The following is a 15539-nucleotide window of genomic DNA, read 5'->3' as shown; positions in this document are numbered from 1 at the left end:
CTGAGTAATGTTTCAATTCGGAAATGTTTCAGTTTAGTGATGTTTTAGTTCAGTAATGTTTCGGGTTAGTAAGGTTTCAGTTTAGTAATATTTCAGTTCAGTGTTGTTTCAGTTAAGTGATGTTTCAGTTCAGTGATGTTTCAGTTCAGTGATATTTTGGTTCAGTGATGTTTTAGTTCAATGATGTTTCAATTCAGTGATGTTTCAGTTCAATCATGTTTTGATTCATTGATATTCAGTTTAGTAATATTTCAGTTTGGTGATGTTTTAGTTCAATAAAGTTTTAGTTTAGTAATATTTCAGTTAAGTAACGTTCAGTTCAGTAATGTTTCAGTTCATTAATGTTTTAGTTGAATGATGTTTCAGTATAGTAATGTTTCAGTTCAGTAATGTTTCAGTTAAGTGATATTTAAGTTCAGTTATGTTTAAGTTCAGTAATATTTGAGTTTAGTCATATTTCAGTTCAGTAATGTTTTAGTTTAGTAATCTTTTAGTTCAGTAATATTTCAGTTCAGTGATGTTTCAGTTCAGTAATATTTTAGTTCAGTGACGTTTTAGTTCATTAATGTTTCAGTTTAGTAATATTTCACTTCAGTGATGTTTTAGTTTAGTAATGTTTCAGTTTAGTAATATTTCAGTTCAGTGATGTTTCAGTTCAGTGATGTTTCAGTTCTGTAATGTTTCGGTTTAGTAATGTTTCAGGTTAGTAATGTTTTAGTTCAGTAATGTTTCAGTTGAGTGATGTTTGAGTTCAGTTATGTTTGAAGTCAGTAATATTTCAGTTCAGTAATATTTGAGTTTAGTAATGTTTCAGTTCAGTAATATTTCAGTTTAGTAATCTTTGAGTTCAGTAATGTTTCAGTTCTGTGATGTTTCAGTTGAGTAATATTTCAGTTCAGTGATGTTTCAGTTCAGTGATATTTCAGTTCAGTAATATTTCAGTTCAGTGATGTTTTAGTTCAATAATGTTTCAGTTCAGTAATGATTCAGTTCAATGATGTTTCAAATCAGTAATATTTCAGTTTAGTAATCTTTTAGTTCAGTAATGTTTCAATTCAGTGATGTTTCAGTTCAGTGATGTTTCAGTTTAGTGATGTTTCAATTCAGTAATATTTCAGTTCAGTGATGTTTTAGTTTAGTAATATTTTAGTTCAGTAATATTTCATTTCAGTGATGTTTCAGTTAAGTGATGTTTCAGTTCAGTGATGTTTCAGTTTAGTTATGTTTCAGTTGAGTAAGGTTTCAGTTTAGTAATATTTTAGTTAAGTGATGTTTAAGTTTAGTAATTTTTTAGTTCAGTGATGTTTCGGTTCAATGATGTTTTGGTTCAGTGATATTCAGTTTAGTAATATTTCAGTTTAGTGGTGTTTCAGTTCAGTAATGTTTTAGTTTAGTAATATTTCAGTTCAGTGATGTTTCAGTTCAGTAATATTTCAGTTTAATGATGTTTTAGTTCAGTAATATTTCAGTTCATTAATGTTTCTATTTAGAAATATTTCAATTCGATAATATTTCAGTTTAGTGAGGTTTCAGTTCAGTAATGTTTCAGTTGAGTAATGTTTCAGTTTAGTAGTATTTCACTTTAGTGATGTTTCATTTCAGTAATATTTCAGTTTAGTAATATTTCATTTCAATAATGTTTCAGTTGAGTGATGTTTCAGATTAGTGATATTCAATTTAGCAATATTTCATTTTAGTGACATTTCAGTTCAGTAATGTTTCAGTTTAGTAATATTTCAGTCTAGTGGTGTTTCAGTTCAGTGGTGTTTCAATTCAGTAATGTTTCAGTTCAGTAATATTTCAGTTAAATGATGTTTTAGTTTAGTAATGTTTCAGTTTAGTAATATTTCAGTTCAGTAATGTGTCAGTTGAGTGATATTTCAGTTCAGTAATGTTTCAATTGAGTGATGTTTTAGTTCAGTAATGTTTTAGTCTAGTAACCTTTCAGTTCAGTAATGTTTCAGCTCAGTGATGTTTCAGTTTCGTGATGTTTCAGTTCAGTAATATTTGAGTTCAGTGATATTTGAGCTTAGTAATGTTTCAGTTCAGTAATGTTTTAGTTCAGTGATGTTTCAGTTCAAAATATTTCAGTTCAGTGATGATTCAGTTCTGTAATATTTCAGTTCAGTAATGTTCCAGTTCAGTAATATTTCTTTTCAATGATGTTTGAGTTCCGTAAAGTTTTCTGTTCAGTGATATTTACGTTACGTTACATTACGTTTGTGTGAGGTTATAAATCAATTGCATGAATGGAGTAGTATTTAATACGATATCTAAATGGATGACATTAGATATTTATTATTGTCTTTAGTGTGGCATTAGAATATATGAAATATAGAGATTGTAAGTTTAATGATTGTTTATAAATAAATGAATGCTTAAAAAAAATTAAGGATTTACAAATTGATCTTGGAATCCTAATGATTTACAAAGGAAAAAAGAATCCTGAGTCCCCTGATCTTTCATTGTTTGGTGTATTAAGCCCTCGATCTTTAATTTAGACATATTGAGCCCTTGATCTTTTATTGTTTGGTGCATTAAGCCCTCGATCTTTCATTTAGACACATTGAGCCCTTGATCTTTCATATATGGATGTATTAGGTCCTTCCATAAATCAATTAACATATTAGTGTATTAAGGGCCTGTTTGGTTCAACTAGAAGTGATCAACGATCGGTTCGGTCTTTACCGAATAACACCTGAAATAAAAACGAACCTAACCGATTTATATTAACAAACCAAACCGAACCGATTATTTCAGTTCGATTCAGTTTGGTATTCGTTTTCATCATTTATAAAAATAAATTATTAATTAATTATTATTTTATATTATATTTAAAATATGTACATTAAATTTCATGATCCTAAATTTAAATAACCACCGTACTACTAACTAAATTCATGAATATTATTAAACATTTAAAGGTAATTACTTACAATATATTTTTTAAAGTAATTACTTACAGTACATCAATTAGTACGTTATAATTATCGGTTAGGTTCATTTTTATTTTAGGTGTTATTCGGTATTCGGTTATTTCGGTTCGATTTTCAGACCAAACCGATCGTTGAACACTCATAGTTGAACCAAACATGCTCTTTTTTTAAGAGAACCAAACAGGCCCTTAATACATCCATATGTAAATTGATTTATGGAAGGGCCTAATACACCCATATATGAAAGATTAGGGGCTCAATCTATTTAAATGAAAGATCGAGAGCTTAATGCACCAAATAATGAAAGATCAGGGGCTCAATGTGTCTAAATGAAAGATCGAGGGCTTAATACACCAAACAATGAAAGATCAAGGGTCTCAAAATGCTTTTTGCCATTTACAAATTGAGCTTGCAATCCTAGAAATTTATAAATTAAGCTTACAATTCTAAGGTAATAAATAGGGAGACAACTCTATTAATTAGAACATCATTAATGTTGTATTTGATTATCATAAATAATATTGTACATTCTCAATATCAAGCTTTTCGTGTTCCCAATGAACAATCATTTATTAAATCATATAACATTGATTAGACGAATATAAAATTACTTAAAAGAAGACGTCTTCTTATATAAAATAAAAAGATTCGGAAAAAAAATTATTTCTTGGAAGTTGGTTATATCTTGAGGAAAGAATCTTGAGGAAAGAGAAAACGTTTTTCGAAGCACAATATTCCAAGTTACAACTGACATGTCATCAGGTAAAACCCTTTTTAATATTAAATGCCAACTTAAATTATGGACCATTAGATCTTGATCCAATGGATATTAATCGCTCACCATCCATGGAGATAATTTAGTGCTCACCATTAAAACCAACCATATATATATATATATGCTTTGGGGTTCACTTCTCTAACGTGTCCAAATTAACCGTCTCTATCTTCATCTTGAGGCTCTTTATTTTTCTTTTCATTCTCCACCAATTTCTCAATTTCTAAAGGAATTTCCTCTTCGAATTCTTCATTTTAGTGAATAGCAAATACTTGACAATCAAAATCATTCTTATGTTCATGTTATCACTTATGTCAATTATTTCATCGTTGTTCCCGAACATTTAATTATGAAGGAACTAAAGAAACAAAAACACATAATAAGCATGTAACATAGCATGGTTGTTAAAAATGGATCGGTTAAAGAACCAGAAAAAAATAGAGAGCTAAAGGTTAGAGGTTCAACCAATGTTTAAAAAAAATAAATTTTATAATTCTTTATAATTTATTAAATTTTCAAATATTATTTGTCTATATTTAAAGTTTAAATTCTAATTAAAATTTATGAACATTGAGAAGATAAAATAATATTTTTACAATATTTATTTAAATATAAAACAAAATAAAAATAATGAATACTAAATAATATGTTAATTATTTAATTTATATCATTAAGAATATGGTTAATAATAATCATAATTGAAATAGTGGTGTAGCGGTGACATTAGTGTTTATAATTTAAGAGTTTAAGGTTTGATTCCTACCTAAGGTGTCTTGTCACACCCGACCCAAAACGACATCGGGCATAAACGAAAAATAGGATAGCAAACTTCAAACAGTCTAAATTCCTGTCTAAGGTGTCTTGTCACACCCGACCCAAAATGGCATCGAGCATAAACGGAAAATAGGATAACAAACTTCAAACAGTCTAAAAGCCAAATTTATTTAAACTATCTAAAGTTTTATTTATTATTATTTTTTTAAAAATTCATTATTGTCAGATAAATCTCCTACTAATATTTATTCAGCTTTGTATCTATCATTCCATTATTCAACACATCAATTTGCCATCAATAGTATATTTTATCAATAGTATATTTTATCATATTATATGTTACTTACTCTTTAAAATAACTTCAATGAACCAAACTCTGTATAATTGATATCAAGTATACTCCTCTATATATCCCATAATTGATATTTTCTAGTCCCATAATAGATGTCCTAAAAGAAGATTCTCATTCCATATAACCGAAAAATATCAATATCATTCTTGTATTTCTCCACTATTCCTTGGTCATTACCCACATTACGTCCGAAGAAATTAACCTAGGGCTCTGATACCAAATTATCAGACCCGACCCAAAACGGTATCGGGTATGAACAGAAAATAAGATAGCGAACTTCAAACAGTCTAAAAGCCAAATTTATTTGAACTATCTAAAGTTTTATTTATTATTTAGCTTGAACTCGATAATTCTATGTTTCCTACGTATCCCGAATCAAATTTTAATCTTTAAATCGGGAATCAAAGCCACGTAGTTCTACCTATTTTAGGTAGTTTTCTTAATTTAGGTGGTTCTCTTTAATTATTCACATCTTGTTTGTTTGACTCAATAATCATTTAACAGTATATTTCACTTCATTACTGTACAAAGTTTATTTTTCATAATAAGGTTATTGAGCATAAACTAATATTTAGTATCTCTAATATATTCTATATACGAATATTTTATCGAATCGGACAATATAAATTTTTAAACTTGAAAATCATATTGTCAAATGAAATCAAATCACAATAAATCAATTCACAAATAAATATCGATATCTTCGAATTAACATTTTTATCAAAATAACCCGTAATCAAATAAATTGTTTATAAAATCTGACTCAAAACCAAATAACTCTTTATTAAACGAGTTCATAACCAAATAAACGGGTTATCAAACCAATTTGTAACTAAATAAACGTTTTACCAAAACCAAATTCATAATCAAACAAACGGTTTATCAAACCAAATTCGAAATCAACAAACTTAACATTATATCCATCCTAAAGTTTCTCCCCTTACGTATCAATCCCCACAATAGAATCGAGATATCTCATAATTTTACCTATCCCGCGTGGTCTTACTCAACACTTTTTTGCCATACCCGACAGGTCTTTCAACTGTGTACACATGCCATGTCCCTCACTGAACATTGACTTCAAATATAAAACCACCGATCCGAATAACTCTAGATAGATATAAAATCATAAAATCATAATGTGCTCAAATCTCTTTCCACAATCAAATTTCCAAATTAATCCATAACCATAAATCTTAATCGTTCAAGTAATCATTTTACTGGTATAATCAAAATTATTCAAATAATTTAGTTGTTACACTATAATCTTTAAAAGTTCATATAAAATCACAAACATTTAATCGAACTCAAAGAATTATATTGTTCAAACATAATATAAATAAAATTTAAAATAATTAAAATCAAAATATTCTTACCGAACTAAAATCGTAACTTTTAACCGACACAATCCGGAGATATTGTTAAACTCTTGATCAATTTGATAAGTAAAATGAATTTCTTTTCTCTGATTGAAGAAAAGTAATAAATAAATAAAAATCATTTTTATTTTAATTTTTCTATAAAACAACTTAAAACCATTTCTTCCCCAAAACCATTTTACAAAAACTAACCCTCCTTATATACTTCTTTTTGGCCATCAAATGAATATTGTGGAATTCCTACATAGTAGACACATAGCTTCAAAATGACACATGACTTTAACACATGGCTTTTCAAACATGGAATGGAGACATGTGGCACAATTTCATGCAAATTTATATATATATATATATGTTGGACATTTGTCCTTCAATTTTTTTTCTTATCATTTTAATATAATTAAATATTATAATTATATACATGAATTTAGTTGATTTTTCTTTTGCCATCAACTATATTTCAACAATTCTACAGTTGAATTACTTTAATTATCTTTTCATTTTATTGTTTTAGTATTTCTTATTTTATTTATTTATTTATTTTTACCCAATTATAAAAATATAATATCCAACATATCAATTATTTATGAATATTAGTTTTATACTTATTTCAAATTTAACCCTTATTAAAAATTGGGTTAGTATTTCATTAATAATAAATTAAATGTGGTTGGAATAAAAATTTAAACAAATGGCATGAATTCTTTTCATGCAAAATTTACATGTGTTCCAACTTAGACAAATGTATGAAATTATACATGCAAAGTGACATGTATCCAATACTCATGTAATGCTAAAGCTCTTAATTAATTATACTATTTCTATCTTTTATTATTATTATTATTTTAAATAGTTTGAAAAGTTTAACTTAATATAAAATGGACACCTCTTAACAATAAAATGGTGTTTATCTTAATTTTCTAATATATATATTTTCTTTTCATTTGTAAAATTACTATTTTACATTTACCACTATGTAAATATAACATTTTTTTAAATTTCTTACCTCACCATATAATTTTTTTTCTTTTTTATACAATTCAAAAATAGAGGTATAAAGACCATGAATTTAGAACACGGACGTGACATGTCTAAAGTCTAACCAGACCAAACCGCTCAACTAACATCAGGTCAATTGATTCATAGTTCACCCAGACGGTTTAAGCGACTCTGAGTGATTTTTAAAGATTAAAAACCCGAACTACCTCTAACATGAAAAATGTAACCAGTTCCGATCAAACTGGGTTGAATCCGCCGGTGCAATTCAATTCTTAAAACTATGAAAATAGGGAGTGAAGAGAGACGTGGCTTTAAAATTCATATTTTGCTAAATGTTATTTATTGAAAACCAACGCATTTTAACAGTTATTTTCTTTAAACCTTAGGCATATATAATTTATATAAAAAAAAAAATAGCATGTGCTCATTACTTAAAGTTGTTAGATCACGAGCTGTCCAATTCTGCAACTCTTCGGTGCAAACAGATACTCAATTCATGTTGTTGGTATCTTTTTCTTCAATGACCACTTAAATCATAGGGAATTTTTTCCATTTGCTTTTGAAAATGATACTTATGTGAGGAATTTTTAACCGCTCATCGAAAACCCTTCTGCCTTATATCAAGGTTAAATGCACAATTGCTCACTCAAATTCAATTTGTCTCAATAAAATCAAGCAATTTTGAGTTTTGTTTCAATTAGGTCACTACGACGATTTCAGTGATTAAAAAACATAGGAATGATGATATAAGTGATACGTCAATATGAGACAACTCATATTTCTAACCGAAATGACACATGACATCCACATATGCGCCACCTGGATATCGAGTGTCGATTATTTTTATGAAAAAAATTAAAATTTAGTTTTTTCATACAAATACCCGACATGTGGCTGTCACATATCGTTTCGGTCAGAGATTTGAGTTCATGTTGACGTGTCACCCATATTATTATTATTTCGATGCGTTTTAACCATTAAAATCAACGGAGTAATCTAATTGAGACAAAACTCAAAATTAAGTGATTTTATTGAAACAAATTGAAGTTGAGTGACTATTTTGAAACAACAATGTAAATTTAGTGACTAATAATGCATTTAATCCCCTTATATCATGGCCATACATTTCTCTTTCCTTTTGAAACTGTATTCTCCTTTTGTCTTATTGAGTTGGATCATACCATAAACCTTCCCAAATAATGGTTAAAGGCCAAACTAAAACTTCTTTTCATTTTTTATCGTCTTTGATCCAGATTTCCAAGTATCTATTTTCATATCAGGCATTCTTTCGAGTACTTAAGAGTAAGGAAATGGATTCATGTCTCAGTATAGACAAGTTTAAACACTTGGGACAAGCTTTCTGAAGCCTCATCAAGTGCTTCAATTTGAGGAACTAAAGAGAATTTAATGATACATATATCTATGGAAGCATCCTCCGAACACATCAACACCGAGACTACTGCCTCCTCCAACCTTCGCCTTTTCACCTATGGCGTTTTACCTCCCAACAACCACCACCATCTTCTATCACCAGTTCAGACATCTCCCCCGAACTAGAACCGAAACTTCTATCCGGAACCTCAATCAGTCCCAATCTTCAACTTCCCACCATTCCTTCTCACAACACCATATTCATTCGACGGGCCAATGTGTCCCATGACCAAACTTTCACCCTCCAGTTTCCATACACACATCTCACTAATTAAAATCAGTGGAGCAATTGAGAAAGAAAGATCGTGGAAGCTGATATTTCTCATTAATTGAAAAAGGGAACAGGGATGGCTATATATAGCCACTAGCCCTAACAATATAAAAGAAGAAAGAGAAACACTCCTGAGCTGGCAGTGATAAAGCAAAATACAAAATAGAAATATCAAAATATTATTTCTAATAGCCTCCCCTCAAGTTGGAGATGGTAGCAATTGCAACAATCCCAACTTGAACAATGAAGTCTTCATTTGAGAACTGGTAAGATTCTTTGTCAACAAATCAACCAATTGATTTTGTGTGGCAATATATGGTGTCACAATGAACCCCTTGACCACACATTCCCTGACTATATGGCAATCAATATCAATATATTTGACCTGCTCATAGAAAACTGGATTAGCAGCAATATGTATTGCAGCTTGATTATCACAGTATAATGAAATAGGTAAAGTAACAGAGACAAGGAACTCAGGCAACAGGTAACTCAACCACTTGAGTTCACAAACAGTAGTTGCCATAGCACGGTATTCCGCCTCTGCTGATGATTTACTTACAGTGGATTGCTTCTTTGCTTTCCAAGAGATTAGACTGGAACCAAAAAGAATGCAGTAACCTGTAACTGATTTCCTTGAGATCTTACAACGGCCCCAATCAGAATCACAATACGCAACCAACTTATAATCATTGTGACAAGAGTAAAATAAGCCATATGTACGAGTACCCTTCAAATACTTCAGTACATGTAAAGCAGAATTCCAATGAATCTCAGTTGGCTTCTGCATAAACTGACTAAGCTGCTGGGTGATGAATGCTATATCTGGTCTGGTGAAGCCAAGATAAAGCAATTTGCCTATCACTTGTCTGTACTTTTCAGGTTGATTGAAGAGAACTGCTTCTGGATCCTCTTTGTCAAGCTGAACTCCACTTAGAAAGGGACTGGAAACAGAATTAGCTTCTAATTGCCCAGCCTCAATAAGCAGATCATGTATATACTTGCATTGAGATAACATAATCCCCTCTACAGACCTGTGTAACTCTACTCCCAGAAAATATTTAGCAAGACCTAGGTCTTTGATGGTGTAAGCTTTATGCAATGCACTCTTTACATTTGCTATCTGCTGAAGAGAAGACCCTGTAAGCAGCATATCATCAACATAAATGACTATCACCATAAAATGACCATCCAATTCCCTAGTAAACAAACAATAATCATTGATAGATTTTTGAAAACCTAGCTGCAGTAAAGAATGTGTAAACTCTTTATACCACTGCCTCCCAGCTTGCTTCAGCCCATATAGGGATTTTCTAAGTTTACAAACTTGTCCTGGCTTAGCTTTATCATAACCAGCCGGTGGAACCATGTATATGTCTTCATCTACAAAACCGTGAAGATACGCATTATTTACATCAACTTGATGTATTTGCCATTGTTTAGCAGCAGTTATAGCAAGAAACAGTCTCACTGTAACTGTTTTAGTAACTGGAGAAAAGCTTTCAGTATAGTCCACTCCATACTTCTGGTCATACCCCCTTGCAACCAACCTTGCCTTGAATCTCTCAACTGTCCCATCTGGATTGTATTTGATACGAAATACCCACTTGCTTGTAATAGCTTGTTTCCCCTCTAGTAATATAATGAGTTCCCATGTGCCATTGCTTTCTAAAGCTTCTATTTCTTTTCTCATAGCATCCTGCCACTCAACTTGTTTGTTTGCTTCAGCAAAGCTACTTGGTTCCTTAGTTTTAACAATATTGGTCAAAAATGCTGTTTGAGAAATACTGCTCAACATTGAATACTCATCAACCACATTCACCACAAAATCATTAAGCCATTCAGGTTGTCTACAAGTTCTGGTAGACTTTCTTTCAGCAATAGGTGGCCGGGATGCATTGGAGTCTGTTGTATTGTTTAAAAGGTTTATGGCAGGGCTTGATGGTTCAGATGAACAAATGGGTGTAGTTGGTTGAGAATTAGGAGAATTAGGGGATGGAGGTGTGTTAGAAGAAGAAGCAGGAATATGAGATTGGGAGATAGGATAAAAGTCAAAATTTTCTGTATGAGAACTAAGATTGGGTAGGACCAAGCTGTTTGTAGTCAGGCTAGGAGCTGATTTAGGATTGGGATAACCAAGGAAGATATGTTCATAAAATTGCACGTCCCTGGAAACACAAACCTTATGTGTAAGGAAGTTGTACACTTTACTACCCTTTTGTCCTGCAGAGTTGCCTAAGTAAATACCCTTGAATGCTCTTGGAGAAAACTTATCTTTCTGTGGAGAAACATCAGTCACAAAACAAAGGCAACCAAAGCACTTCAACACTGATAAAACAGGTGACTTATCATAGAATACTTCATGTGGACTCTGCCAATTAAGTACCTTAGTGGGCAACAAATTGATTAGAAAAGTGGCATGTAGCATGGCCTCTCCTCAAAACTTATTGGAAAGATTAGCTTGGAATAACAATGCTCTTGCAGTTTCAGCTAAAAATCTATGTCTTCGTTCAACAACACCATTTTGTTATGGTGTGTAACTGCATGTTTTCTGATGTATGATGCCAAAATTGTGCAAAATATCTTGTGTTTTAGCGCTAATGAACTCTGTTCCATTATCTGTGCAAAGAACTTTAATTTTTGCCTCAAACTGTGTATGTGCCATATTGATAAAATTGCTTAACAAAGTTGCTACTTGATCTTTTGTCTTGAACAAATAGGTCCATGTAATTCTGGAAAAATCATCAACTACTGTAAGCATATACTGTGCTCCTAATAAAGAAACTTGTCTATAGGGACCCCATACATCAGTGTGAATTAACTCAAAAATTCTGGTAGTTTTGATGGCACTAAGACCAAAACTAATTCTATGTTGTTTAGCTTTGTGACACACTTCACATACTACATCATCAACTTTACAATTCAGACCAGGCATGTGCAACAACTTATACGAAGAGACATGACCTAATCTAATGTGCCAAAGCATATCAGGAGATATCATACCAGATAACGCAATAGATGAACTGTGAACTGTAGAGCAAGCTGAAAGTGATGTCGTGGCTTTGCTAACCTTCATTTGTTGCAATTGATACAGACCATCCATCAATGCTCCTTGAGCAATCTCTGCCTTAGAGGCCAGGTCCTGTAATACACAGTGTGTAACAGAAAATTGAATGCTCACCTGATTATCCATAAGCAGTCTCCCAACAGACATTAAGTTGTATTTGAAAGTTGGAACAAACAGGACATTCTTCAACAACAATTTTGGAGTAACCAGCACTGATCCAACATGAGTAATAACTTGTTTGGATCCATCAGGAAGGAACACCACCCTAGGATGATCAATTTTACATAGTGAAGTGAAAAATGACATTTCATGACATATGTGTGTACTGGCTCCAGAATCAATGATCCACATATTATCAATAGTCAACAATTTATTGGCAGAAGTAAGAGCAAGGAAACGATCATTACCACTACATTCATTGGCAAATGCAGTAAAATCTCCTTCCATCTTCCCTTTGGCGAAGTACCTTTGCATTTCCTTCTGTATAAATTGACTCATTCCTCTTTCAAACATGTCCTTATATTCTCCTCCTTCAACATCACAAGGAGATTGTGACATTAAGCATGTTGCAGTCCCTTCCTGTAACAAGTTAGCCTGTTGACCTTGTTGCTTCTTCTTTTTATTGCCTTTAAACCAATCTGGATAGCCAACAATTTTGAAGCATTCTTCCTTAATGTGACCTCCACGCTGACAATGAACACAAAACTTCTCCTCCTTAGATAAAACTGTCTTCTTCTTCTTGTCATCAAATCGAGCTCTATATGAGCTAGAAACTACATTAGCAACTGTTTGGGACATTTCAAATGAGGAATCAAGTTGATCCTTCTGTTTTTCAACTCTAAGTATCATTGAAAATGCCTTATTCAGATTAGGATAAGGATCACTCAATAGCACTTGATTTCTTACATGTTCATACTCGTCATTTAACCCAGCCAAGAACAACATTAACTGATCTTCATCATAAAATTTTTGAATCGTATCACGAGTTTTACCACAATCACAAGTAGGTAAAGGACGTAGTGTAGTCATTTCATCCCAAACCTTCCTCTGTTTAGTAAAATAAGAGGTAATAGACATATTACCTTGAGTAATTGAGTGAGCTTCCTGTTTCAGATGGAAAAATAGAACTCCATTATTTCCACCGAATCGATCTTTGATTTCCTGCCAAAGAGAGTATGCTGATGTCGCATATTGAAATCCTTCTGCATATTCCTTCGAGATTGTGTTGATAATCCATGAAAATACCAGACTATCGACCTCTTCCCAGCGAGGATACTCCTTAGCAGTTGTTTCTGGCTTCAGATCTGGTTTCAGTATGTAATCGAGCTTTTGTTTCGCTCGTAGAGCTCGAATCATCGCATGGCTCCATGAGATGTAATTTCTTCCGTCAAGCAGCGTCGTTACTAACACCAGACCTGGATTATCATGATTTCGAACGGAGTCGAAAGCATCTGTGTTGTAGTCTGTACATTCACCACTCTGAGATGAATTTTTGTTTGACATTTCTGATTCAGATGTAGATTGATCGGAATCAGATGTGGAATTTGAATGAGACTCTGTAGCTTCAGATTTCTCTTGCTCAACACTTTTTCCAGTTTGCAAAGCTTGTTTGTATGAGATTTTCACCATGAACTTATGAGATCGTTTCTAACCTTTAGCTCTGATACCATAAAATCATTGAAGCAATTGAGAAAGAAAGATTGTGGAAGCTGATATTTCTCATTAATTGGAAAAGGGAACAGGGATGGCTATATATAGCCACTAGCCCTAACAATATAAAAGAAGAAAGAGAAACACTGCTGAGCTGGCAGTGATAAAGCAAAATACAAAATAGAAATATCAAAATATTATTTCTAATACTAATCCTCCAAATCATACTTTCCCTTCACCGCTGCCCAAGCATCCTAAACCACACCTGTATCCAGTCCCACCCTTCACCCACCATTCAACATAAATTATACCAGCCCAATATTTTCAAACAACCCTCAATTGACAATACCCATACCTTGATCCACACCCACCAATGTCACTATCGACATCAAACTCGCTCCACACAATTTTTGCTCTTGGAAGATGAATATGGAAGCAAACATGCACATCACCTGTATGATCATGTTATCAGTGATGTTCCTCTCCACCACCAAAATTTCTACCTCGAGTTTTGTATGCTACCATAGCTTCTGATTTCTTGAACAATCCTACTTTCACAAACTGGAATGATATTGAAAATATGGTAGGTGCTCTTAATTTGAGTTTGACAAGTAAAGATGTGTTCCCTCACATGACATCTGGTGTGCACTTGAAAGAACCTATGGTCTATTTTTAGGTAATTGACAGTTTCAATATTAAGCCATTTCCTTAACCCATTTCCACAATGTATATACATCCACACATAAAACTCGTGTTAAGATTAATCATCTTGGAACTTTTAGCTGTAATAATCCTATAAGGCTATAACTGTGTTTAATCGCATCGTTTGGTTCTTATTGTTAAACAACCACCTATTTCTCAATTAAATGAAGATGAAGTCTAGCAAAGAATCAATGCATATGCAAGGATAACTGAAACACTACAGAGCACCTATAAATAAAGCTATTATGATCTTAATATATAAATCGTACTGTGAGAGGCAAAAACTCATTTCAATATTAAGCCTTGACCTCTATGATCTAAAAAAGAATGATTTTTCTGATAACATCCAGATATTATCCTTGGGGCCCAACTACAAATATCCATAAAAGGAAGGACCAAATGGTGTAAAGGACCTTCATCATCAGAGAAGTCCGCCGAATCAAGCACTTGGCGTATGATAGTATCTGAAACACCAAGAGAGCTTAGTCATCAAGGTATATGCCTCCACAATCCCCTTCACCATCTAAAGACCCACATCCGCTGGGCAAACGGAGACACGCCCTTGAATGAGGATCCGCCTATGGTGTCATCAAGCTGTTATCAAGGAAATTGCCGTCATTAATGAACACTAATGACTCTTTGAAGACACTAACATCCAAATATAAAGAAACTAGCATTAAGCTACATTTAAAGGCAATAAAAGGGGGGATTGTTACGATTGTTACAGAATCCCATATAAATACCCCGACTATCTGGTGTTTGAGGTACACATTATTCTAACCCTACTTTGTGATTACAAATGGAGCCTCTCAGGGACGTAATCCGGTGAAGGAAAATCGACGAGATATCAATGTCTACATGCAAAAAATAAAAACTATAATGGATGACCTAGCAGCATCAAGTAACCCATTCCTGATGCATCTGTTACCACCTCTTTTGTTCAAAAACCTTGAGGAGGACTCCCATAACACAATCCAAACACTGATCACACGGAAAGGTGCTAACATTGATTATTATGATCTTCGATAACGTTTGGTGGCCTATGAAACTCTAATTACAAGCACCCGAACACCAATAGTGACACTTGAGACACTAACTATAGTCACACCTCTAGCTAATGTCAGTACTAAAACAAATGACACATTATAGAAACCACATAAAAAGTGTAGTCAATGCTTTCGTTATAATAGTGTCACCCAATGG

This window comes from Euphorbia lathyris, chromosome 8, assembly GCF_963576675.1.
Source record: "Euphorbia lathyris chromosome 8, ddEupLath1.1, whole genome shotgun sequence".
NCBI lineage: Eukaryota > Viridiplantae > Streptophyta > Magnoliopsida > Malpighiales > Euphorbiaceae > Euphorbia > Euphorbia lathyris.
Note: the sequence above shows the minus strand (reverse complement) of the source record.